Source organism: Anomalospiza imberbis, chromosome 5 (genome assembly GCF_031753505.1).
Source record: "Anomalospiza imberbis isolate Cuckoo-Finch-1a 21T00152 chromosome 5, ASM3175350v1, whole genome shotgun sequence".
In the NCBI taxonomy this organism is placed as follows: domain Eukaryota; kingdom Metazoa; phylum Chordata; class Aves; order Passeriformes; family Viduidae; genus Anomalospiza; species Anomalospiza imberbis.
The window spans coordinates 38,023,381-38,049,500 of NC_089685.1; the positions used below are offsets into that span (position 1 = coordinate 38,023,381).

At 36.4% G+C, this 26,120-nt stretch overlaps 1 protein-coding gene across 3 annotated transcripts in view; it reads left to right on the plus strand.

Moving 5' to 3' along the window:
• The window catches only part of SYT1 (synaptotagmin 1), a 329,209-nt gene that overhangs the window by 77,382 nt on the left and 225,707 nt on the right, over nucleotides 1-26,120 (plus strand). For 2 of the 3 annotated variants that reach the window (XM_068190290.1, XM_068190292.1), the window contains exon 2: nucleotides 877-967. The exons of the other annotated variant lie outside the window; for it this stretch is intronic. The gene's annotated coding sequence lies outside the window, so the exon portion shown is untranslated. The remainder of the gene's footprint in view (nucleotides 1-876; nucleotides 968-26,120) is intronic. 3 annotated transcript variants of the gene reach the window in all.

Below are 26,120 nucleotides of genomic sequence, written 5' to 3' on the forward strand. Positions count from 1 at the left end.
TGTGATTCAGGTACTAGGCAAGGATTCAAGGCATTTAAGACTGAGAAGGATCCTTAAACCAGACTCGTGTGACTTTCAGCATATTGTTTAGTATTTGTGTACCTTAGCTTTCATCTGTAGAAGAAATATATTGATATAGCTTTATTCCTATTCTTTACTGTCTAAGGGATTTGATTTATAAAAATCTTAAAGATGTCGAAGTCTTTTTCAAACAACTTCCAGCACAGTCAGCATTCAGTCTTAACTGGAGCTTCTAGTTATAGCTGTGGGGAAAAAGTCATGTGAATTCCTTTAATTTACCAGAATATGAGACTCTGTAGAAGGCAAATATAAGAGCAGAGAAGGAAAAAAAAAATCTGGTATAATCAGAATAGTTCTAGGAAATTGTTTTGAGTCTAAGATTGAATTGACTGATGTCACTTTTACCCCTTAATCCAAACTGTACTGTAATTGTCTTTCTGTGTGTAGAAGTTAAAAAATGTTCAAGTGTAAATCCGTGTCTTTCCAGTGTCATGTGAATTCACTGAGCATGCTAAGTTAAGGAATCTTGTGGGTTACAGCTGTAGAAAGACATGATGTGCACCTTACTTGGCTCACTGATGAAACCTACAGAAATATATAATATAGGAGCACACTAAGAAAACAGTCCAAATCAGTCCATGATGAAGAAATTTTGTTCACATATTTTTCTTCTGTGTCTCTTAACAGTCTGATTAAATCTCATGATAATCAGCTACAGGCAATCAGCTGAAAGGCAGTGAACAAACCAAGTACATTTAAAAGAGTTTTTAAGTAGCAGTTGTTCATGGGCAAATATGGAAAATACAGCACTATAGGTTCTGGCAAGTGTTTACATTGAATGTCTTTCTTTTAAAGGGAGAAAAGGAATAATTTTCTGAACTGTGAGGAAGAAGAACCTTCATTCAGGATTCCCCTGTGAACCCTGCATTGATGTCAATCATATAAGGTATTTTAAACAAACAAGATTCTGTTACCTTCTATATATAACCTATTAAATGCTTCAATCCGTGGCACTTTAAAATGGAGATATTAAAGAAATCACTTTTTCTGATGCAAAGTTTTTTAGATTAATGAATATGTAATTTTGTAGTAATACATGATATTTCATTCTGACATTAAAGATTTAAAAAATCCAGTTGATTTGCATTCTTGTTGAGATAATAGTTGTATTCTTTGCCTTCTCTCACCATCAATTTGTGTTTTATCAAATCCCAAGCTGACATGGTTCATTATCCGTAGATGATCTTGAGCAGCCTTGCATCACAAAAAAATATGCTGTGGCATCTGCCATTGTGCACCACTAAACAGATCACTTCTGAGTAGGGTTTGTCTTTGATTAGTACATTCAGTAGTGTGTGTCCTTATATTTTTGCCTGTGAGTATCTTATGCAGTGTAGCTGTATATAGTAAGGTACTGTGATTTTTCAGGTTGCAGATAGAATGTCTGCTGTGCCTTTTTAGCTGATGAGTTCCATTTGAGTTAATGCTTGTACACCTCAGTCTCCACCAGGCAGTCCCATTGCTTCTGTAGTCATTTCATAAAATTCAGTATCAGTGATGTAGATAGCACAGTGAAATTAGGAGGTGTGATTATATTGTCAGGCTTGCATTCTAGACCCTTTTCTGACTTTAGGAGCCAAAAATTAAATTCATGGCACAATTGTATTAACAGCATAATAACATCCAGATATAAATATATTTAATATAGAAGTCGTTATTTCCTGCAAGGTACTTATATTGGTAAAGAGACTCTTCATTTCTTAAAAGACAGGAGTTAGACTTAATGATCCTGATGGGTCCCTTCCAGTTCAGCATATTCTATGATTCTATCAAAAATATTTAATCTTCTAATTCCCCTGAATCTGTTCCTGTTCCACCAAAACTTGAAAATAAATTTTCATTGAAGTAGTAGAGTGTTCATCGCAGTGACAAAATTAATTTCCATCTCTGTTCACTATCATGCATCTCTCAGTTACAGGCAGTTTCTTCTGAGAATATGAAATACTGTCTTATGAATGTTTCTGGGAGTAAGTCACCAATGTTATAACTCAGACTAATTTAAATGAAAGCAAATGTTTTGGGATTTGAAAGTTGAATTTCCATTTGAACAATAGCTTCAAGGACTTGCATGCACATTTGACTGGCTTGTGCCCTGAAGAGTATTGCTACTAAAGAGATGATCCACATAGACCCGTGAGCTACAATAAGGTTCTCAGGAATGTGAAATAGAGGAAAGTTGTCTGTAAGGTAAATATGAAGTGGAAAAGGAAATTAAAGCAAAAAATGTAATATGAATGAATCTAGGAGAATTTTTTAAAAAATCCTTACCAGTAGCCTAAGATTGCAACAAAACCTGAGGATCTGATGCACAAATCTGAACTAGAAACTCTTCTTAATTTGTCACCTGAATCAGAGAATTTGTTTGGTAGGTCCACTAGTGTGCTGATGTCTATATAATATACTACAAATTGGGTTAAAGGGTCTGTAATAAGAAGAGTCAGTAGGAAATGCCTTCTGAGACTTTTTGAGTATTAAGAAGTCTTTAGTAAAATACAAAAAAAATTGGAAAATTTTAAGTTTTACAAGGATTCTTCTTACTTAAAAGCACCATTATACTGTCAGAAATATTCCTTTAAGTGTTTCAGATGCAATTTCTCTTTAATACTGATTTTCATTTAGAAATATTTATGGTGTGTAGATCTTGGTATTATTGCTTTGGAGGTATTTATTGCTTGATAGTAACAGGAATGAAAGCAGTTCTCCTCTCACAGGAGCTATTACTTCCAGTGTAGTTGCTTTGAACATTCTAAAAAGGCAGAATGGTGCTCAGGCCAGCTAAGGGAATATCCACAGAGCACAGAGAAAGACTGTAAATAGTACAGATCCAGAATCAGGAGGCCCCAGACCAACCAGTCTCAATGGTCTGACCCATTTAAATTCAAGATACCATGATAGTTGATAGCAAAACTCTCATGAGTTCTTTCCTGTTTTCCTGCCCTAGAAGTGTTTCGTTTCTAGCCCATTTGTGAGAAACATGGAGCCCTAGAATCCTGGGACTGCAAGAAATAAGGACTAAGGTATTATTGCAATGAATGCTAAAATGATAGGCAAACAAAAGTTGATAGACTGTAAACCTCCTTATAAAAATAAAAGTATTTTTAAAATTTCCTATTACTATGTTTTTTACCTCCTTTTTTATGAGCTAACTCTTCACTTATTTTCTCTTCTGAGACCCAGCCTTTCACTGCTTAAGTCCCTAGGCTGTAGATGGATAGAACTTGCTTCCATTAACCATGCCATCTTAAAGGTAAACCATTAAGCAACAGTGAAAATGGAATGTTACATAGATCTATGGTGTGTGCATCCATTAAAAATAGAGAGAACAATAAATGCAAAAATTACCTTAATCAATATGTTGAAATTAAGCTCTTTATAACCTCCTTAGTTGAAAGTAAATTCAACTGCTTTATACTGGCAACATAGGCTGCAATGAGATTTATGGGCTTGGACAATTCAGATTGAGTTAGATGCAACAAAGACTTCTTTGGGGAAAACAAAATTTCACAAACTAATACAGTCAAGTTCAGATCTTACTCTTCCTGAAAGAAAGAGAATAAAACTGCTGTTGCAAAAACAAGCCTCTTTCTTCCCACAGTGCTGCACTTACTGTGTTACAGTCTAAACCAGCAGCAATTATACATAAGCTGTTAAACAACACGAGAACAATCAAACAGTTGGCTCACTGAGCCAGAGGTGTTACTGGGAGCCCTTGCTGTTTATCCCAGTCAATCTCAGCATCAGTAATGGTCAGAAACCAGACGCTCAATCTCCTGCATATGTTTATGTGGCTGGAGGAGCATGCCTTTTCTTTCCTTTTTGGCAGGCAAAAAAAGAAACTAAAACTATGTGGGAAAATAATAGTTTTATGAGGAAAGTATGCACCTACAAGTGCACACCATAACTGGGAAATGAATTGTGGCTTTTAACTGGCTGGATAAAAGACCTCCTAGATTACTACAGGACAAAGCCAAGAAGCTGGGAAAATTAAGAATGGTTTTGAATTGACAGGGCAGTGAGAGTTAATGACTTGGACACAAAGGAATACTAAGTAAGTTTGCTGACAACATTTAATTGGGAGGAGCTGTCACCTCCCTTGAGAGCAGAGAGGCCCTGAAAAGAGGCCTTGACCAATGACCAACCATATGAAGTTTAACAAGAGCCAAGTTCTGGATTCTCTACCTGGGATGGGGCAACCCTGGATGTAAGAACAGACTGGGGAATAAGATGCTGGAAAGCAGTGCCATGGAAAGGGACCTGAGGAATCCTAGTTGAAGGCAAGTTGAAGACGAGTCAGCAGTGCCCTGGCAGCCAGGAGGGCCAACCCTGTCCTGGGGTGCATCAGGCACAGCATTGGCAGCCAGGAAAGGGATGTGATTGTCCCACTGTGCTCTGCTCTGGGGCAGCCTCACAAGTCCTGAGGGCAGGTTTTGGTGCCACAATATAAAAAAGTCATGAAGCTGTGAGAGACTGTCCAAAGGAGAGCAACAAAGACGGTGAAGGGTCCAGAGGGGAAGCCGTATGAGGAGCAACTGAAGTCACTTGGTTTGTTCAGCCTGTAATAAAGGAGATTGAGGGGAGACCTCAGTGTGGTTTTCAATATTCTCATGAGGGAAAGAGGAGCACCAGGTACCAATCTCTTCACTCTCATGACCAGTGACAGGACCCAGGCAAATGCCTGAAGTTGTGTCAGAGGAGGTTTAGGTTAGATATCTGGAAAAAGCTTTTCAACCAGAGGGTGGTTGGGCACTGGAATAGGTTCCCCAGGGGAAGTGGTCACAGCACCAAGCCTGACAGAGTTCAAGAAGCATTTGGACAATGCTTTTTAGCACATGGTGGAATTCTTGGGGCCAGGAGTCAGACCCTTCCAACTCGAGTTGGATCCCTTCCAACTCAGCATGTTCTATGTTTCTATGAGTAAATTATTTTAAGATTTTGGGGGAAGAAGAAGACCCCAGGTGTAGGGCAAAATAAATGGCTACATGGGTAGGATATTCTTTTATGGAATGAATTATGTTACAGATAACTACTGCAGGAGGTCATGTGCATTTGTTAAATGATTGACCCTTGTCATTTGTCACAGAGAGGATACCAGATTAGTAGACCATAAATTTAGATTGGTTCAGAAAGTCCTTAGTCCTGTCACAGGTTTGGTCGAGCAATGTTGAAAAAATTTTGTGACAAATTGCCTCAAAAAAAAAACCCAGCAGGATATTTCTTACTGTCTTTACAGCTGAATAAATCAGGATGGACATTTTAAGAAACCCCAGTGTGAAGCTAGGGGAGCAGCTATGATCCAAGTACATAAGCATAGTAATTTTCTGAGGTATATTGAAATCATGAGCCTGAAGCCCTCCAAGGGTATAGTTTCATGATAGCATGTTTGTTGGAAGTGATGATCTTTTGCTCCCTTTTTGTTCCAGCACTAAAAATGAACAGTAGTTTTCAGCCAGATAAGCCTTATTGCTGCCTCACAGGAAAATAGTGCAGTGATGTGCATGTGAAAAGTAGGGCAGGATCTCTTCTCTCTTGGCAGTAGCAAAGCCTTAAATCAGTTTAAGCAGCTTTTGAAACCTCTCCAGAACTTTGAGCCTTCACAGAAGGTGGCTGTGGGCATCAGGTGGTGGAACCAGCATATACTTTTTGTAGCAAGTAGTGCTCACCTCGCTATCAGCAAGTGTGGTTAGCATTGTAATGAATAAGGAACTTAGGTCACTTTTGTATAATTGGACCACCTGAATTTGTAAAATTCAGTTCCCAAATTAGATTCCCAAGAGCAGTGGGCTGACCTCAGCTGGCTGCCAGGCTCCCATGCAGCCCCTCTCTCACTCCATGAGTCTCAAGGTGAGCGCAGGAACATCATTTACCTTAATGGACAAAACAGGCTCATCTTGATGGAGATTGACTTAATTTATTGCTGATGAAAATAGATTGGTATGGTGAGAAACAAGGACAAAACCTAAAACACCTTCTGCCCTTGTTCCTCTCAAATTCACTCCTTCATTCCCAACCCTTTTGATTGCCCCCACTGAGCAGCACAGAGAAGTGGGAAGTGAGGTTTATGGCCAGTTTATAACAGCTGATCTCTGTCACTCACTCCTTATCCTTTTCCCCTTGTCCAACGTGGGGACCTCCCGAGGCTGCAGGGGAACTTGCATGATCATGGTCCCCATTATGGGCTGCAGGGGAATCTGTGCTCAAGCCTCTGGGTCTCCTCCTACCCGTCCTCCTCCTTTCACCTTGGTGTGCGCAGGGCTGTTTCTCTCACTTTCCCCTCTCACTTCTCACTGCTGGTAGTTTTGCATCATCATAAGTGGTTTTGCACCATCTTAAGTACATTTCCCAGAGGTGTTCCCAGGAGGTTTCGTCCCCATCTCAGCTGTGAGGCTCAGCTGTGCCCTGTGGTGGGTGCAGTGGGGGCATCTGTAACCTGCTGTGACCAGTCCTGGGCAGACCCTGTTTCTCCTCCCAGTGCCCTTCAGCCTCTGCTGCGAGTGCCAGGACAGTGATGCCCCAGACATCACAGTGTCTCTCAAACAGTTTGAGCAGCCAGAGAAAATAAAGGTCGTTTTCTCAGGATAGTCTGGAAGACTTGAGTGTCTTTTTTCTAACCTCATCTCACAACAAGTGAGCAGATTTTGTGTCTAACCCTTTGTATGTGACATTAAAAAGAAAAAATACTAAAATTACATTCCTTCCCTTAAAATATTAAAAATATTTGCCTTCTGTATCACAGTGAATCCAATTCTTTTATGTACTGCATGTGCAAAACATACCAGAGAACAGACCCAGCCCAAGCTGGCATAGAGTCCCAGTTGGCATCCAGGTCTTCAGTTGCAGTCAGGCAGACCTGCTGTGTCCTTTCTAGTGCCTGCCTCTGCTTTTGGGGCTTTCTGTTGTCTGCACACTTGCTTAGGGCACTGTCCTGAGATAAATACATCCTCTGCTGTCCTCCCACTATTTCTTTGGTAAACTGGGTGAATACAGATTCCTGCTTTATTATCTGTGATTCTGTCTGTTGGTGTCAGAATTGTGGTGGCCCAACTTTGTCCTTTGCAGTATGACAATCTGCTTGGAGCTGTTGGCACAAACAACTGGTTTGTTTTGTTCTCACATTAAAAGAAGATGTGATATGAAACCTTGTCTTTTTTAAAAATACAAATTCTTATCTTTGTCTGACAGATCTCATCACTGTGAGAGGTCCAAAATTTGTGATTCTCTGTAAAATTTAATTATTTGGCACTTTCCAACAACAGCTTGTCTACCACTGACATGTAGAATTTCATTTTGTTCAAACATCTTTTGTGTGTGTCTTCTTGATATTGATAACAGCGACTTGTAGTAATGCTTATCTCTTTTTGATTTTGAAAATGTAATAAAGAAGAAAAATACAAAGTAATAGCTACATACATTAGTTAGGCAGACATCCATCAAATCTTTGTATCAGACTTAGCTCTTCAGATATCTCAAGAAACAGAGACTATAAAAGCAGCTGTAGGGTGGCAAACTTGCCCACAAAGCCGAATAAATCATTGCCAACACAGAAAATGAACCAAGACAAGCTTCTCTTGTTCATTGATGAGTATCTTTCTTCCCTTTTCCAGTTAGTTTTCTGAGCAAATTGTTACTTATTAATTGGCATTAATAATAGCAATAATTAACCATAATTGGTCTCTTTGTAGCTACCATAACTGAACTGTTCAACATATGTGAATCTTGGGTTCATTCCCCAAATTCTGAGGGATCTAAGGTAGGATGTCTCTGAGAAGTGGGAAAATAGTCTTAATAACATGTTGTTTACAGACAAGAGTGGTCATTTAGAGAAAAGTTTGTCATTTAGACAAACACATAGAACATCATTTCATCAGTAAAAGAAATGCGTAATTAAAGAACTAGGAATATAAATACATGCAACTGTAGGCATAACTCTTGCTTTGTAGTTTCCAGTTTAAATGACTGAAAATAGTGGATATTTATATGTAAAAATATTTATATAGATGACTTTGATCTGTACTTGTGGATAATAAAATGGAAAAATGTACATATTGGGAGTATTTGGGACATATTATAGAAAAACAGGAAAATGTGATGGTATTATTCAGTATATGCAGAGGTCTATTTGTACAATGTTTGTTTGCAAGACATTATGTTCTTTTACATATATTTCTTGATTGTAAATTGCTGAATTTGCACAATGATTCTGTAATGAGGCTTTGACTCTGTAACCTTTGGTCTGAGCAACCAGTTCCATTGCTAACTGAAGACTGAATGCAGAAGTCTGTATGTTTCCTTGGCAGGGTGTCTGATTTGATCAGAAGTACAGTGGCAGTCTGCTTTATATTATGGGAAAATTAAAAGTATTTTTAGCTTTCTGATAGGCTGTAAATAAGCTTTGATAGCAGTAAACAAGTTTCAGCTATGCTGTGTGACACAGAAGTGTGTGCACAGTGTGGCCTACTTCTCAGGAGAAGCACAGATAGAAGCCAAGATTTCCTGAGCTCATCACAGGATTCTCTGAAAGCATATATTAAAGAAAAAGCTAGGTGAGAACAGCTGTGTGAAAACCATAGCCCTGATGATCAAAACACAGGTGAGGAAGATATATACTGACTGATGAGGGATTTTATATTATCCTTAGGCAGATAAACTCAAATTGAGTAGCTAAGGCTGTCGCATTTCAGTTCCCAGACCAGATCCTGCTAGTGTGGTGGCTTTCAAGTCAGCCATTACAGATTGTCAACATGGAACCTCCTGAGCAAAGCATGTGAGGCTGTGCAGCTAGAACTAAAATAAAAGCTCTAAAACAGCTATCACTCTTCACATACCCTGTACCACGTCCAAGAGAGAACACGTCATGCACACTGCCCAGTGCTTCTTTCATGTATGCATGCATGAGGATGGATAGGTGGATCGGTTATGGAGTGTAAACACAGCCAGCAGGTGGGACAATCAAGGACATCTGCTGTATTGGCTTTTGTAAGTAAGATTTAAAGTCTACTGGAATAGTACTAAGAAAGTTACAGAGGGAGCAGGTGGAGAAAGGAGAAAGAGCTTCCATCCTGTCGCACTGTTATCTCTCTGTGTTAGGAACAAATGACTGCAGTGAAATGAGATCTCCTTCCATTTTGTAATCCTGAATGCCATTTAAAAAATACTATTGTGGAGAAATTACCCACATAAAGGTAGAGAATGCAGCTCTACTTTTCAGGGACAGAGGAAGAAACAGAAGGAAGCACTTGGACATCATTAGAATATGTGATTAATTTTGGCAGGGAAGATGAAAGCTAGCTTTACTGAATTTTGTGAAAGACAGCTGTTGCTTTTTTGGTGTGACATCAGAAGTCTAGCCTGTATCAGTTAGAATTTCCTTGTACTGCAGCAAATAACAACAATTAAATAAGACTGACAAATTGTTGCAACACAAACTAGTTTTATGTGAAGGACGTTGGCTGTAAAATTCCATTTCACTGCTGCAAAACTGTATGTAATGCATACACAAGGGTAGGCTGAACATACTTGTAATCTCAAACTAATTTTATAGATAAATGCTTTACAACACAGTAATGTGCAGATTTTAAAAATCTTTTAATCGCTCTACTGCTCTGTGTTCTGGTGCTTCTTTTTTCGCCAGCAGCTAAAGAGTTATTTCTAGATTAAAATATTCACTGTATTTGCTGTTGAAAGATGGGTAGTTTCAGAACATACTATAGCAAACAGTGTTTTAACATGCCCCTTTACTGTTGTTTGTAAATGGCATGAAAGCAACCAACCTTGCAAGGCTCTGTCCTATGTGTTTATGTGGAGAATGTTATATAATAAATGTGAGAAACACACATTCATGCTGTAGGTCTATAATACAGCCTTGTTCTTATGACTGCTCAGGTGTGTTTGTTCTTGAGCAGCGCATAGATAATCCCAGTCCGTCAGTTATTCAGTCAGTTTGGTGTCTGGGAGTTGGCTGCTTCAGATACATTGTGAATAGGATGGACATGAAAAACATCCTTTTGAGTTGGGTAATTGTTACATTAACTTTCTCATCCTGCTCTATTGCATGTTTGTATTAGACTTCACTCACTATTGTGTATTAGCAGTGTGCAATTTGACACCATTTGCAAACCTCTGTTCATCCTGTTTTGTCAGCAATGATGTAGGGTATGCTATTAATCCAGCTTTTGTAAAAAATTATTTTTTTGTAGCACGGTAGCAGTGGTACCGTGAATGAGCTGGTTTCAGTAAAATGTAAGCCAATTTAAACACTTTGTCCATGGAAAGCTCGAAGAAGTGAAATGTTTGAGCCTAGAGGTGTGTATGTGTTAAGGCCACATCCTGGTACTCAGAGGATCACCTCCTCCCAGCTGGGTTGTGGTACCAGAACTAAGCCACCCTTTCTGGCCTTTCATATCACATTTTGAGAGGTGCAGGTGTCTGGTCGAGGATCTTCTACATAACCTGTGTCTAAGGATATTCTTTTGAATTATAAATTACCTGATGGTGTATTTTTTGGATTGCAAACTCTTTATGGGGAGAGGATGTTTTACTTGTATGTGAGCGATTTCCAGTGAAATACAGGAGTTCCTTTCTCTTTTTGGATACATGTTAGCAGTGGTTGGTTGTGTTTCCCATAAGCGCCACAGTCAGCCCTTCTGATCTATCCTGAGGTTTACAGAGGATATGTGTCTACAATTTTGTAGCACAAAAATATCCAAAATAAGTTTTCTTAATCAAATACAGATGTTGTATACAGATGCTGTTAAAACATGACACCTTGAAATAAAGATTGTATCCCACCTGAGAATTGCTGAGATAACTTTGCATGTTTGGTTAAGTTGATTTTAGTGGAACAATTTGTGAGTTAATATGCTAGCCAAACACACTAGTCACTGTCAGCAACTAATGGATTCAGTGCTTGGCTAGGACTGGAGATAAATCTGAATCTAGTTAAAATTACAACATGATGTTCATTAGCTTCAGCAAGGGTAATTTCTGAGACAAAGTGTTGCTATCACCCAACATGTTAAATAAGCAGATGGTGGGCAGAGATCAATGACTTTCCATTATACTGTAGGTAATTTCTCAGTAGGAAATTACTTAGCATTCCCAAAAAGGGTCATGTACCAAATTTCTTATACTGGCTTATAGTTGTAAGAAATCTCCTGGTCAAGTGTTTGTGCTCTAAAAAGATGAAGAGGCACAAAACCTTACAGACATTTTGAAGAGTCATCTTATATGTTCTGGAATACCTCAACTCTTCACTGTGCTGTGTGCTGCATATGGATGGGTCTCAGCTTTACACTGAAGTTTGTCACTAACTTATTTGTATGATGAAGGTTTCTCAGTATTACAGCAAAACTCTACTGTTCCAAAATAGCACCCTTACATATACTATTAAGTGTGTAGAAGATTGACTGCTTCATATATTTATGTCTGCTTACATAGGATTTTGTAGGAATAAGGTGTAATGGTTAAGGATGTAGATATGGAGACATTACTTGGCCCTTTTGATTAATTGTTGTATAAAATCTTTATATAACTTGAGAAAAAAATCCATTATCCTTACTTTTCATTTAGCCATATCATGTCTTATTTTCAGATTGAAAGCAGAGTCATCCAAGTTGAAATTTGTTTTCTCAACATTTTCAGTTTAGTTGTTTCATGTTTTCCATGCTGGTTTGGTTTTTGTTTTTGATTTTTTTTTAATGTATCTAAAACATAATTTAGCAGTTCCTGGTTGTACTTCTGCTAATCTGTGATGTAACTGTGTTGCAGTGAGGTGACTTGAGGAGGGGTGGGTTTCTGTCTTGAACCTCCTGATAAATGGTATCTTGCCTGAGTACATTATGTTCATTTGACTTAGCCTGTTTTTGATTTACTGCAATACATTGGTGTTAAAAACTCCTTGACATTTCAGGAGCTCGTTGATTGGCACATCAGTTGTATGCTTGAGGGTAGGAAAAACTATCTGAAGAGCAGGATGGAGGACTGGAGGTGATTATACTTTCTACCCTTCAGTTTTTCTATCTAGTCATCACAGGAGTGTGGAACTGGATAAGACTTTCTGAATTTTTAAACACAAATGGTTGTTTATGTCTGTGAACATTCCTGTCTTGATTTGATAGTATCTTTTTCTACCCAACACAGTAGTTTAGAGAAAAACAGCCAAAAGTGTTTGATATAATGAGATATGAATGAGGGGTAAGAAAAAGTAGATTACTATAATAGATAAATAATTGATCATTATTCTTACCTGAGGCTGTTTATATCTCTGTGTATGGTAGATACATAGATGGATCTAGACAGTGCCTCTGTATGTTGGCACTGCTTTCTGACAGCCAATTTCTACTGTACTTCACTTGTAAGTACTATGAAAACTATATAATTGTGAATTGCTGTAAGAATATATTTTAATAGTAAAAATTAATAACAACTAACCTTAAGATGACAATTTAATTTTTTCTCTCATTAAGTGAAATGTACCTTATCAAAATTTTTCTTTTTTATGGTTTAGTTTGTTGTTTTGCTTTTTTTTTTTAACCAGCGTATGGTGACCTTGAGGTTTTTTATTTGTTTGTTTTATCTTCTAAATTTTTTTCTTTTCTTTTTTTTCTTTTTTTTTCTTTTTTTCTCTTTTATTTCTTCTTTTTATTTTTTTTTTCTCTCAGGGGAAGAATTCTTTTTTCCCCTGAGAGATAAAACTGGGTTTTTTTGGCAAAGCCTTACTCAGCCTTCCTTATCTCTTCAGTATTTTTGCAGTACCAAATACATCCGTGAAACAAGCAGATGCAAAAACATCCATGAATTACTTCAGGCTAGTGTTAGAAGGTTGCTTATGTTGGAGTATCATTAACTTACAAATGAAATTTCTTATTCAGATTGCCTGTAGACTGGGCTCCAATTGCATCAGCCTTCCACATACCATGTACTTAGATTCACAGGGGATACCAGTGAATCTGATACTTTAAACCAGTCTCTGGATTAGGGTTTTGCAGCCAAACATCTTTGAAATCTATGTGTAATGCTTTTATTACAAAATTACCTGATTTGTTTCATTACTATATGATGTTAAGATGGAAAAAATAGCTAATGTGAATTAATGTCTCTGATTTCCTGAAATGTGGTTCTTTTAAAAAATTGTATTAATATAGTTATGTTGGGACTAATAAAGATGTTTGGGAGCAGCTTAAAAAAAGTTACAAATGAGCACAGAAACAAAAATTATGATTTTGGTAAGACTGTTCAATGTATAATGAAGAAAAATGATCTGAGGAGTAAATCAGGAGAGACAAGAAGTGAGCAAGAGTTTAGGAGAAGGCAAGAAGATTATGATTACCAAGAAAGAAAGAAGTTAGGACTGGATAGTATTTTTCACTTTGAAGGGATAAAGTTCTCTATGTTTGATTTTTGTGAAGAAGGGAGAATTTAAGTGAAGGGTGAGAGTTTAAACATATCCTGAGCTACTGCAGAATTTTTTTCTATTAATAAGGCTAAGCACTGAGGAGCAGATATGGGTAAGGATGTAGAGAAGTCACAGGTTTTCTGGGCTAGCTATACTAAGTCTGAGCTACTATTAGGCCACTTAAAGTAATGATATTGGAAGGGAAGTTAAACATGCATAAGAGGGAGATGGCTGGTTGTGTAAAAGAGATGAACCATTGACTCACAAATTACAGCTTAATCCACATAATATTCACCAGAGATAATATTAAAAGTTAGGAGAGTCTGGTACAATAGGGAAAAGAAACTGTAAGACAAAAACTGCATGAGTGAGAACTAAACCAGACCCCCAGAGTCTGAAATAGATATTAAGAAAAGGAGTCATGTGGAAGGCTGTGGAGGTGTTAGAATGGTAAGATTTAAGACTTGATAAGAATTGGTCAGTGTACTAGAAAACACTGGTAAGGAAAGAAGAGAACATGCATTTTATAAGGAGTCTGTAAAAATATGTTTAGAAATGCTTCTGAAAGACAAGGGATGAAGATGGCACTTTGCTATGAACAGTAAGATGGCAAATGGAGGTGAAGAGCCTTTAATTTAGAATGCATATGGACCAGTAATCTCAGTGTGGCAGAGTAACAGGTTATTGATGAACTGAATGAAATAAAGGGAATGGATAGAGTCAGATAGTGTAAGTATGGTAGTGTGATTATCACAAGGTAGTAGAGCAAAAGGAAGATGCTTAAGTAAATACAAAGAGAAATGAAAGAGAAGGCGAAGGAGAGAAGAAGTAAGCCTATTGATTTTCTTTCACTTAAAAGCCTGAGATCCCAAACATGTTGCAAGTAGACATGGTGAGGTAAAACCAACTCCATCGAGGTGCCTTTGGATAGATGCAGCCACTTAACAGCTGTCAAATAGTGGCACAGAGGATTTAAGCAGCTGTGAATCCCCTTAACAGTCTTTTCACTGCCTTCATGTGTTCCATTGCTTCTTATGCAACACTGAGAAGTATCATCTTTTTTTCCTCTGGTATATTCCTTCCTTGTCCATCTTCCTATTTTAATTCTGCTGCATTTATAATCTGTACAGTACTATTTCAGGTTCACTGATACCTCCTATGATCATTTTATTCTTCTTTCAAATACTGAACAGATTCAGAAGTCTTGAAGCCTTTCATCATAAAATAACCTTTTAATCTCCAGATAAACTTTCCAGGTCTCCCTGCTAAAGAATTTAAATATCCTTGACTCTAGTGTCCTGAACTGCTAGTGACATTTTAAGACTGATATGTAAGATGTGTCTGTAGCTTGCATTCTGGAGTTGTTTAGTCTTTATTTTAGAAACACAAAGTCAACTATCTTACTTTTAAATTTAATTACCAGATTTCTATTTGTTTTTTGCTCCAGAAGCAGTGTTATCTAACTATCTCAAGTCCCAAAATGCACTGCATGCCAAAATCATCCATTTCTACAAATGGGTACAACATTCTGACAGCTGACTGGAAAAAACTAGCTAAAATTAACTAAAGCCACCTAACTATATTGTGTTTACAACATGAGATTAAACATCAGTTACTGAAAATTTTAACAACTGAATTCATTATAACTGCTAAATGAATATGCCTTTTGGAAAAGTTTGTCTTCAGAGAAAGAAATGTTTTGAGCATGAAGAAAAGTGGTCTGTATGTCAAATGTTGAAGAGTTCAATATGTCAAAAGACATTTTCTCGCAACAGGCTTATTTAATTTTTGAAAAGATACTGGCCCATAACTGACAGAAATTTTGGTTGTGATTTCATCAGTTTTGGTTGTGATTTCTGTTTAATGAATGCTGCTATACATATCTATTTTGCCAGTATTTCAACTTGCAGAATAAGCAAGTTTCATCCATTAAATTTGATCTTCTCTTGAGTCTTGTGTATTAGAAGCTGGCCTTTGTCACATTTTTACCCGTTGGGAAGATAAATGGCTAAGTCATTTTTATCTGGTTTGCATTAGGGAAAGCTGAAGCTCAGAGACTAAGCCTTTAAAATCATACATACAGGTATTGCAAAGATTAAAACCCAGAGAAGTTACATATAGCCTCTGACACAAAGATTTTGTTTAATGGAACCATTATTCTTCTTGATTTATAAATAATCCCTTTGTTTATCCACCTTAGACCATAGCAGCCTATTCAAATAGCACATGAATCTGTGCAGGTCACCACTACTGCTGTTTGCTGTGTCACTTGAAACGTGAAACACAGGTCTGTGTTAGCCTTGGTTTATTTCATGAAATGTAAACACTTCCTATCTTAAATTTCAGGCTACTATCTTCTCAACATTTTCCTATGGCATTATTTTCTTTATATTATTTTGATTAACAGACTGTATTCACAATTTTTATTTAATCTTTTTTAGACAATTTTTAATGTATTAATATGAATGATAAAAACCTTCCATTGCATTAGAGTGTTTTAAACCAAAGACTATGCTAAGGAAGGGGTTTTATCAGCTAGTAGTAATGAGGTTCATGGGAATCGTAATTTGAACAGAAGGAATAGCAGCAATTTTAATATCTTATTTTCCCATTTATTAATACGTTGGATATTTTATTTAAAACACAAATAAAATCAGGAAATGTGAGCTTTTTTCTTCAATATGCTAGGTACTCTTCAAGTATTCTTGTTGCTGCACAACTTTGACTGACAGTAATGTCAAACACATAGTGCATATCATCAAGCACTTCTGTGCAAGCTCTGTGCTAATACCTGTGCTGGTAACCTGTACATTACTGATACTAAGGTAGACTTTTACCTGGGATTGAAAATGTGGTGGTAGGCTTTGGGTTTTAGATTTATTTGTCTTGTTGTGTTTTTTCACTAAACATCCATTTGACCTTTAAACAGTATCGCCCATAGTTAAACAGACGTAATCTTCAGCTATTTCTTGTGGTGTCTATAATCATAATGCTGTGCAAAATGGCAATTCTATTTACTGTAATTTGTAATATATTAGGCTTACTTTTAAAGTAAAGTACATTTTTCAAAATCAGAATAAATTCAAATGTTAGCCAACAATAGCAGTAGCAGGATCGTGGGCCTATGACTACTCATACATTATTCATAAAAAAAGACATTTCTAAAATGAATGAGTATTTGAGAAGATGCCGAACTTGTTGGCCAAGAGCTTTCTTATTTTATTTTTTACTAATACCATTGAGGAAGAGTAAAACCACTGAATGACTCTCCTTTCTCAGAAGTATAAAATACTAAAAATTTCCTATGTAGCCTTTCCCTTATAGTTTTCAAAAGATTTTCTTCCCCTTTGTACCCGCATGTCTACATTTTTTCTTTTCTTTTGTCTCCTCCACAATTTAGTGTCATGTTTCCAGTAACAACTAAATTCCTGAGCTAAGTTGTTTCTTCCTGCTCCATAAATAGCTTTCAGGTGTTCTCTTGCATTTTAACTTGTAGTACTTTTTTTCATATGCTAATATTAAGGCCCTAGAAAATAACTTTTTCATTTGTCTTTTGAAATGTTCCTTAAGTTTGATTGAAATACATTAAAACTACCCTTTTGCCGGGACGTTCACCAAACCCACTCAGTATTCCCAGTCAAAGTTTGTCTGTGCTGTGGTTGCAGTCAGGTGTCCTAATACATGCAAGCAGTTTCAAGACTCCAGTGAATGTCAGTTCTACATAGACTCCGATTTAGTGTCAAAGACACAATTTTTACCTCGTCTACACCCCCCAAAAAAAGACTTAGCACAGGCAGAATGCTGTGGTTGAAGTGAAAGCCCAAATATTTTAAATTAGTAGTTTTCATTGTAGTTTTCATTGAACTTCATTCAGTTTCATTCAAGTGTCTTGATAATCATCCCATTTATGGAATTTGTTAGAATAATACCTTCAAGTTTACCCTAAAAATAAGATTTGATGCAAAACTTGCAGACATCTTGGAAGTAAATTTTGAATTTTCTGTTTTCTTAGAGATCACAATATATATTCAAATTTTTTATTAAACTGTTTTGGGTATCCGTAGTAAAAACGGAGTCTTCTGGAGCTCAAACTTAATTGAATTTCCATTCCTTCAATTTCAATTCTTTTTCTATCAGTTTTGCCAGAAATTTCCATGGTACTAGACTTCTTTCTAAGAGCTTTTGTGGTAGGCTTTTGTGATGTGAAGCATCCAACAAAAGAGCTGCATAGGGATACACTGAGACTGCCCAGGAGCTGCTGAAGCAGTTTAGTCCAGTGAATTCTCCATGGTTTCTTTTTGCTTAGTGTCCACTCCATGACTTAGGTAAAATTGTGCTTTTCTTGTCCTCTCCTCTTCCAGGTGGACACAGAATTCTGCCCAAATTCATCACAGGTGGAATACCAGCTTTTATCTCTCAGCTGTGCCAGCTACAGCTCACAGTAGCTTTTGAAAAGTTCAAACTTCAAACTCTGCTTGTGATACATATTTATCTTCCAGCTTTAAAAAAAAAGAGAATGATTTTTTATGAACTGCTTTTACCATGCAAACTCATTCTCCAAAACATTCATTTTCTTGATTGTGGGTGTGAACTTCTGATGCCATATTAATAATTTAGTGTGAGAGATGGATTAAGTAGAAGGCAAAACTTTTCTAGGGGATTAACTAGGAGTACAATATTTCTAAACTTTCAGCTACTTGACTTTGTAGCTTTGACAAAGCCATTGCTGAAAATTTGTTTAATCTGTCCATGTGGGTCTGTAAACAATTCTGTATGTTGGTTGACTAATCTACATATTAGACTAAGAGCTTCCTATTATTCTTACTGGTCTACAAAATCTAGTCTCCTTAAGGTAACTGATACATTACTTAAATTGAATGAGTAGCTAATTTAAGTCCAGCTGTTCATTAGATGGATAGGTAAAAGACTTACTGGAGCCTGCAGTAACAGTTTATCAGCATAAACATTGTAAATCAAAGCATGTTACCAGTGTCTGACAGAAGCCCTATATCTGCATAAACAACCTGATGAATACTTACAGAATGCTGTAGTGCTGTCTCCAAGCCTACCTCATACAAAATACCTTTCCTTAAGCAACTTTCTCCTTGCATTGCTGTAGACACAGAATGCTATAAAGAATACAGAAAGATTTACTCACATATTTGTATAAATAGTTTTTTTGTGGCTCATTTTACTAGCAACTTTTCTACACTGGCATAAATAAAATAGTGTTTTCTACCAATAACATTAAAATTTTTTTAGAATTTCACACTTCACTTTGTAGTGACACTTGCACTCTGATCTGCTGCAAAATGTCATTTTGTGAAACAAATCTCATGTCAGTTTACATGGCAAGAGAGTAAATACTACATTCATAGCTCATATGGAATCTGACAGTTGAAAACTAAAACAAATTACTTCGAAGGTCAACTCTCTTCTTCATTGACCTTGGTATTATTAATGTTTGTACCCTGGAATGTAAAAGAAACACATTTCCAAGGTCCTTCTCCATCAAAATAAATTAACAGCTTTTTAATTTACGTATTAATGAACTCTGGTTATTTTCAAACATGTAATTTTAATCTACCTAAATCAATTTAACCAGGGACAAGGCTAGGATGTGACTCATTTGCTTTATGCCAGTGGGTAGCATTGCTCTGCTAAAGGAAGACATCCTGACAGATTTGTATGCCAGAGAACCTTATTGGTGTTTCCAGTTGACAGAATTTCCACAGCAGCTAATGTCCAAGCATGGGATCCAGTGTGTGAAAAAATATCTCATTTTTGGGAGATGTAGACATTTTTCATACTTAAAACTGCTGGAACAATTCCCTCCAATAATTCTTCCTTTAATAGCAAGAGATTCTTTATTTCTTCTGTAGTGCTGCTTTGTAACAATAAGAGTAACCCAAATTATGAAATGTAGATTGCTGTAGAAATAAAAAAGTGGCAAGATAAAGACCTGTTCTTTCATTGCCAGCAAAATAAGAAACAGTTACATGAAGTCAGTACAGAATCAAACTACGATGCCTGTTCTCACTGCTTGTCTCTACAGAGAACAAGTTGAAAGGGATTAAGTAATACTGAGATGGAATGCACTTCTTGAAAAGAGCTTTCAGACTTCCAATTAGGAAAACTATTCTTGTCTTTACCTTGTTCTGTTCCATCTTTCTTGGCAGTGAGCTGGAATTCTGGCCTGGAAAAAAGATTAAAATTTCTATGTTTGGCATCATAAGTCAAGATGTACTAAGTATATGGATAACAGCAAAATATTGTCCAGGGCTGGACTGTAATTTCACTAGAAGGTGAAAAAATGCCAAGCAAAAGTTTGCTTTCATATTTTTGGAACCCAGCATTAACAAAATTGGAGATTATGTATTACAAAGTCTGCATTCTTACCTGTATGCTCAAGTAAACAGTTTCTTCTTGAGTTCAATAATTTCTTAATAAAGAACCCTGCAAAATTTTTTTTCAACCTTGGAAATGAAAATTAATATGTTCATGTCTGAAAGGGTACTATTAGGAAAAGCTACTTTATTTATATGTTTTGAGTACATTTTTGATTCATGTTGTAGAATCACAGAATATGCTGAGTTGCAAGGGACCCATCAGGACACCCCAACAATCACGCCATGTCCTTTTATTAACCAAATTTTTGATAAACAATACTCTAAGTCTCCTGGATGGGAAGCAGAACGAATATAAATGCAAGTGCTCTTGAATTCATGCAAAGAAAATTGAGTGATACTTCAGGATTGTGTGAGACCGATGAATATGAACTGTGCTTGATTTTTTAAGACTTGATGTTATGATCCCACCATGACCCTCAGCAAAAGACTGGTTAATGTGCAACCTGCTTTGGGTTGTTCACTTCTCATTTTCAAGGTCCAGTAAAAAACAGGTATTTATCTTGGCAGGTTTGACTTGGTTTCCTACCACATACTGTGTGTCATAGAAAAGATAGAAATAATTGTGTTGTCACTGTTAAACAGGATCAGAATAATGAGAACATCACCTCTAACTAGGGAACTATGTTCTCAGACTGAAAAACACACCACCCTGTTAGTTCTGCCTCTCACATCCCCTTGTAGTATCCTCTACAGCCTGTTGGCCTGCTCTGGTCATACAAAATTGCAGGTTTATAATCTTTGTTTCCAAGATAGATAGTAGTTACCAACTTTAGTCTCAAAGTGCCATGTCTGCTAAAGGAATTTCATGCTTTCAGGTAGTTGTGTCATTAGGCTGATAAAAACTTCTTATCCATACTAAAATCTATTTGATTAAAAAAAAAACAAACCCAACCAACCAAACAAAAACACTCCAAAAAAACCCCATGTATTAATGTATACCCACTGTGATTTTCAAAAGGTCTAGTGCTTCAGAACTATGTCCAAACATAAACCAGTATTTCTTTTTCTGTTGCAGAAAGGTGCTTTATATTCTGAAACAGCCATTTTAAAACTATTTCTACCAAACTCTGAGAAATTCAAAATCACTTGTCATCACTTGTGCTTACTGCATGAAGAACTGAAGCACTTGCAGGGATAATAATAAGTGTGAACTGAAAACACTTCTGGCTTTGTAGGTTGATGCCACTGACAAGAAGTCTCTCATGTATGAACTGAGAAGCATCCACACTTTTACAGTGCAGTAGCCAAGACTGATATTAGTATATTATTTTATAATTGATATATTTGTATATTATATTGTTGTACAATATAGAATAATATTATATAATAATATGTGTAATGCATATATAGTGTATATATACTATTATATTTATTATGTTTATTATATTAGTATGTTATATTAGTATATTAATATAGTATAATATAGTATATTCAGTAGTATAGTTACAGGAAAAAGGTACTGGGAGTATAGAAATTGCATCATTCTTGCTTAGTATTTGAAGACAGTTAGTCAGAAAACCAGAAGAGAACAGGAGGTCAAGGAGCAAGGAGAATTAAGCTGAAGGAAATAATTGGGGGAGGAGTTGAGAACTGGACAGAAGAGTCAAAAATAACTGCATTTTTTAGCATTGTCAGGGGATGAAAGTTAGACACAAAGTATTACAGAATAGATAAAGGAATAGTTTAAGAACTGACTTAGGACCAGGAGGAGGAAGGCAAATAGAAGAAAAGTGAAGATTGGAAGGAGATAGAAAAGACTCAAAGGGAAGCATAAAAGCACTTGGACCTGTTTGAAGAAGTTATCACATGACAGGAGAAGAGGTGGAGATGAAGTGAGTACCATATAAAAGTAGAAGGTGTGATATTTATTAGGCCCAGAAAATAATGGCTTCTTAGCCAGGACAGGAACTGAGCTGAAAGAGGACAGAAGTGATTTGTAGTGAAAGAAATTGATTTGGTTCCGGCTTTTCTCCCAAGGGCATTCAGACTGAACAGAAATAGGCAATGGAAGTTGGAGGTTATAGGTCAGATGGAGGTGGAGGAATTGCAAAATATATTTTCATAGAGCTGAAAATAGCTCTGTATTGTTTTAAAAGGAATCTTATATTTCATGAAATTCATCAGCTTCACCTGACCTCAAAACATAAATCTTCTGTTAAAACTTACCTAGCAGAGAACTAACAGGCAATTTACTTTTTGCAGAGTACAAGATGTCTTTTCAGTCCCTGAGCAGTGTTGTCAGTGCTATAAATACATCTAATTAAAAAGCATTTATTTTCAAATGATAAAATGAAAATAGAAATAACTTTCAAAAAATGAGCCAAATTAACTAAATAAAAATAAAATAATCATTTTTCTATGTCAGTGTTTACAAAGTTCTATTTCTTGAAAATTAAGGAAATTGATAGCTAAAAGAGAGCATAAATCTTTCCTTTTTTTTTTTTTTTTGCCTTGACACTGTGTAATGTGCAAGGCTAAGGAGCCAAACTAAATGGAAGTTTGGGCAATTAGTGGCAGTGAGGAGGATGGTTATTATCTGATACACTGTGTTCTTGCTATAGCAGTGACTAAGATTCAGCATTATTGAGCAGTCTTGCTTGTTCAAAGGGAACATACAAACCCATACCAAAAAGATAATTATTCTTTCAGTAACTTTTCAAGTAAAAGATTAACAATTAAAGTGCAAGGCTTTCCTCAGGCTTTTAAGAATTATGGTGGTACTAATACAGTAGGTAGCTATAGACAATGAAAGGATGCTAGATTGTCTAAAATTATGCCTGCTTTCATGCCACAGAAAGTTTTATAAAATTTCCATTTAAAAACATTTTCATGGTATCAGTGTCAGTATTGGAAATGTACTTCCGTGGTATAGGAAAAGGCATGCTGAATGAATAGCATGAAGGAGCCATTTTATATTTAATGCATAATTTTCCCAATAAATGTTCTATTTGTCAATGCATTATTTTTTAAATCATTAAAGATTGTTTTTTTTTCCCCAGTATCATTTTGCGCAACTCACCAAAAGAACCCATTCAATATCAAAATTAGTTACTTGAAGTGTTTTCAGGTGTATGAATATTTACAGTTTTCATTACAGAATGTCTTTTTTACTTAAAAGGGAATGAGAAATTGCTGGATAGTAGAAGCAGCTTAACCTTTTTCCCTAAAATAACCGATTTTCCAAATCTGATCCTGCTAAGGTTGAAATGAGTTTTATTGGATTTTGATACTCTCATTCGCTTCCTTTGCATAGGGTTAGTTTCTTTCACATTTGGAATCTCTGCTTCTATCTTTAATTCCACAATAAAGATGAGAATTATTTTCATCTCTTTCACAAATCACCAAGACAAACTTAAAGTGGTAGCATTTGGGAGATAAAAGGTATTTAATGGCAATCAAGTTTTATAGAGTTCTTTAAATTTGGCTGCTAGAGTTCGTCTATACATAAAAGGATTGACGGGTCCTCTCATTTTCTTGACAATTCAAATTTAAGTGTAAGAAGCTGTAAGATACATCTTGTGTAAGTATATTTAGCATAGATAAGAAGACTCAAATGTAAGTGTTATACCACTATTATGTATTTGTCTTTTATAACTCGTGTACTTTCCTATTAATACATCGGATACCTTTTTGGTACTGGTGTGAATTTCAATGACAAAGAACTATCAATAGTTCTCAAATAAATTAATATCTTATAGATAGGGATAATTTAGAGGTAAAGGACCAATCAGGGCATCTGAGGATATTGGAATATTCTCTGTAATTTTATTTTATTTTTAAAAATATACCTGAATTTAATTATAATTGGCTTTAGAAAGTAAAAGATAAAGACTTTTCAGGAAAAGCCCAATTTATTTTTTTTATTTCAAAAGATAATATTTTTTCTTTGAAATAGCAAGATTAATTGCTCCTGGACATTTTAAAATTGAAATTTTGGCAGCATAGGATCATTTTTAGTTTTGGAGTTAAATGCTATTGGAGATGAGTGTCTTCTTAAAATTTTAACATTTTAAAGAGAGAGAAAAAGAATCTCTAAAATAATCTAAAAGCACTTCTTTATATATTCATTAGCAACAAATGGATGAGGCATTTTGTTCAATTTGAGATATCAAGGAGTGTATACAAAAGTTAAGAATGAAACTGTGTGGTTAGCATACGAGGTACCACAACCAGTACTGACCAGGTGAACCACAGGTCGTTCAGGTGTGTATGGAAGATGCAGGAGGTGATTCAGCCTCTCTTGCATGCCAGAATTGTAGGGATTTTAGCACTTGTTTAAATGTTTGCGTTTTGCTACCATACTGAGGGTGGAATTAATTTTGAGATGATGAGACAACAACATGCCAAAATTAATGTGTTTTTCTTGTGTTACATCTATGTCAGATAGTGTAAGAAAATAATGCTTGAGATAGATTGCCTGTCTCAGGCCATGCTTTGTTCACAGAGTTAAATTAAAATGCAGCCGTCAAAACACAAAACTGTAAGCATCCCTGAGTAGAACAACAAAGCTAAATTTAAATCCTGTATTTTTATGGTTGATTTATTGTCGGAAACCATCTGGGCCTTTTCCACCAAATTTTACCGTTATGTCCCTCTTCTAGCTTGGCTGGGAGTACTGTTCATTGATGCTGTTACACAAACATAGGTTTAAGTACAGAAGTAGTCTCAAAGGTTTCCTGACTATTAAAAGTAGCTGTCTGTGTGCTTAAGCATCTTGCTGAGTGTCTTTATCTTTTCACAAGTTATCGCTATTATTTAGGAAATTCAGCATCTCACAGGAAAATCCTTCTGATCATGTTAAAGAGGGTAAATATGAAGTGAATAGATATTTGTTGAGCTGGGTGGAAGCATAAATGTTTGGAGCTGAGTAGTGATTGAAGTTAACTTGCCAAACATAAATCTAATAAACCAAACATTTCATGTACTAGCTTCTTATAAATGAGGAGGAATATTATGTGGGGAAAGGAACAAAGAGAACCAGTGTGAGGCATGAAGGAAGCTTTGGAATGCAGTGTTATGGCATATGAAAACTGCACAGACTGGCTTTACTGACCCATAATAGAAAATGATGAAGCAACCTGGTTGCTGTTTTCCAATTAAAACAGTATAAAAACTCACAAAAGCTACATTACTGTAGAAGGGCAAAGCTAACACAAACAGCTCTGTTTTTCATCCCACATATAGTGGAAAAAGTAGAAAGATCCTCCCTTACCATACTATGCTCTGGGTATTTTCAACTAACAAACTCTTTTGTTGTTGCAAAGTCTAATGACATTTGGATGCTCTTGAGCTCTGCTACAGCCATCTTCTCCTAAGTGGCTTAGAGATTTTGGTACCTTTTGACTCCTTGTGGGAAAAATGTCGGGTGTTCTGCAACTTGTTGGCTTGGCAGAATATTCAAGGCCATTCCAGCCTAGAGGTTTTTCCAGAGTTATCTGTGTTTGCAGAGGACTAAAGTTGGTGCCTAGGTGATATCTTCCATGTACTGGGAAAATTAATTTCCTTGTTGTGATACAGTTCCTCGGTAAGTATTGGAAGTCCTGGGACTTTCTCGTTTTGGTCTTTGTAATTTCAAAGCAGTATTGCTGTCTTAGGCTTGTTTATGAAGGAAATTGTTAAACTACACAGAATCAGCAAAGCCACACAATGGCTTTGTTTTAAAGAAGGTAGGCTGAACTAAGCAGGAAGATGAATTAGATGGTCCCAACAAAACAAAAACAAAAGAAAAAGCAAACAAAAAAAAGGCAAACAAAAAAAAACCCAACAGCAACAAAAAAATCAGGTCCTCTACTTTTTGTAGTAATCTTACTACTGTAGTTCTCAGAAGTTTTTTTCCATGCTTCTACCAAAAATTTCAGGCCAGGTCAGTCTTCAGTTAGTATTGAGGACTAGCTAAAGCCAGCAATCTGGCCAGCTCAGTATTACCCCTGGAGCCTACAGAGGTTGAAAACCTTCCTTCAAGGTTCTTGGCCCAGCTGAACCTGACTCTGTTTTGTCTTGCCTTTTTACCTTCAGGTGGTACATGGCCATTGCCACCCTGCTTCAGGGGGAAATCCCAACATCTGAGGTGGGTTTAGTGGAACTGCCATCTCCAGTGCAGGGCTTGTGGCTGTCTTCATGCAGAAAACTGTGCTGTGTGGTTGAGTAGAGCTAACTCATGTTTCCCTGCATAGTATTGCCTCCAAATATACTTTCAATGCCTAGTCAATAACTGACAACTGATAATTTATTTGGCTTCT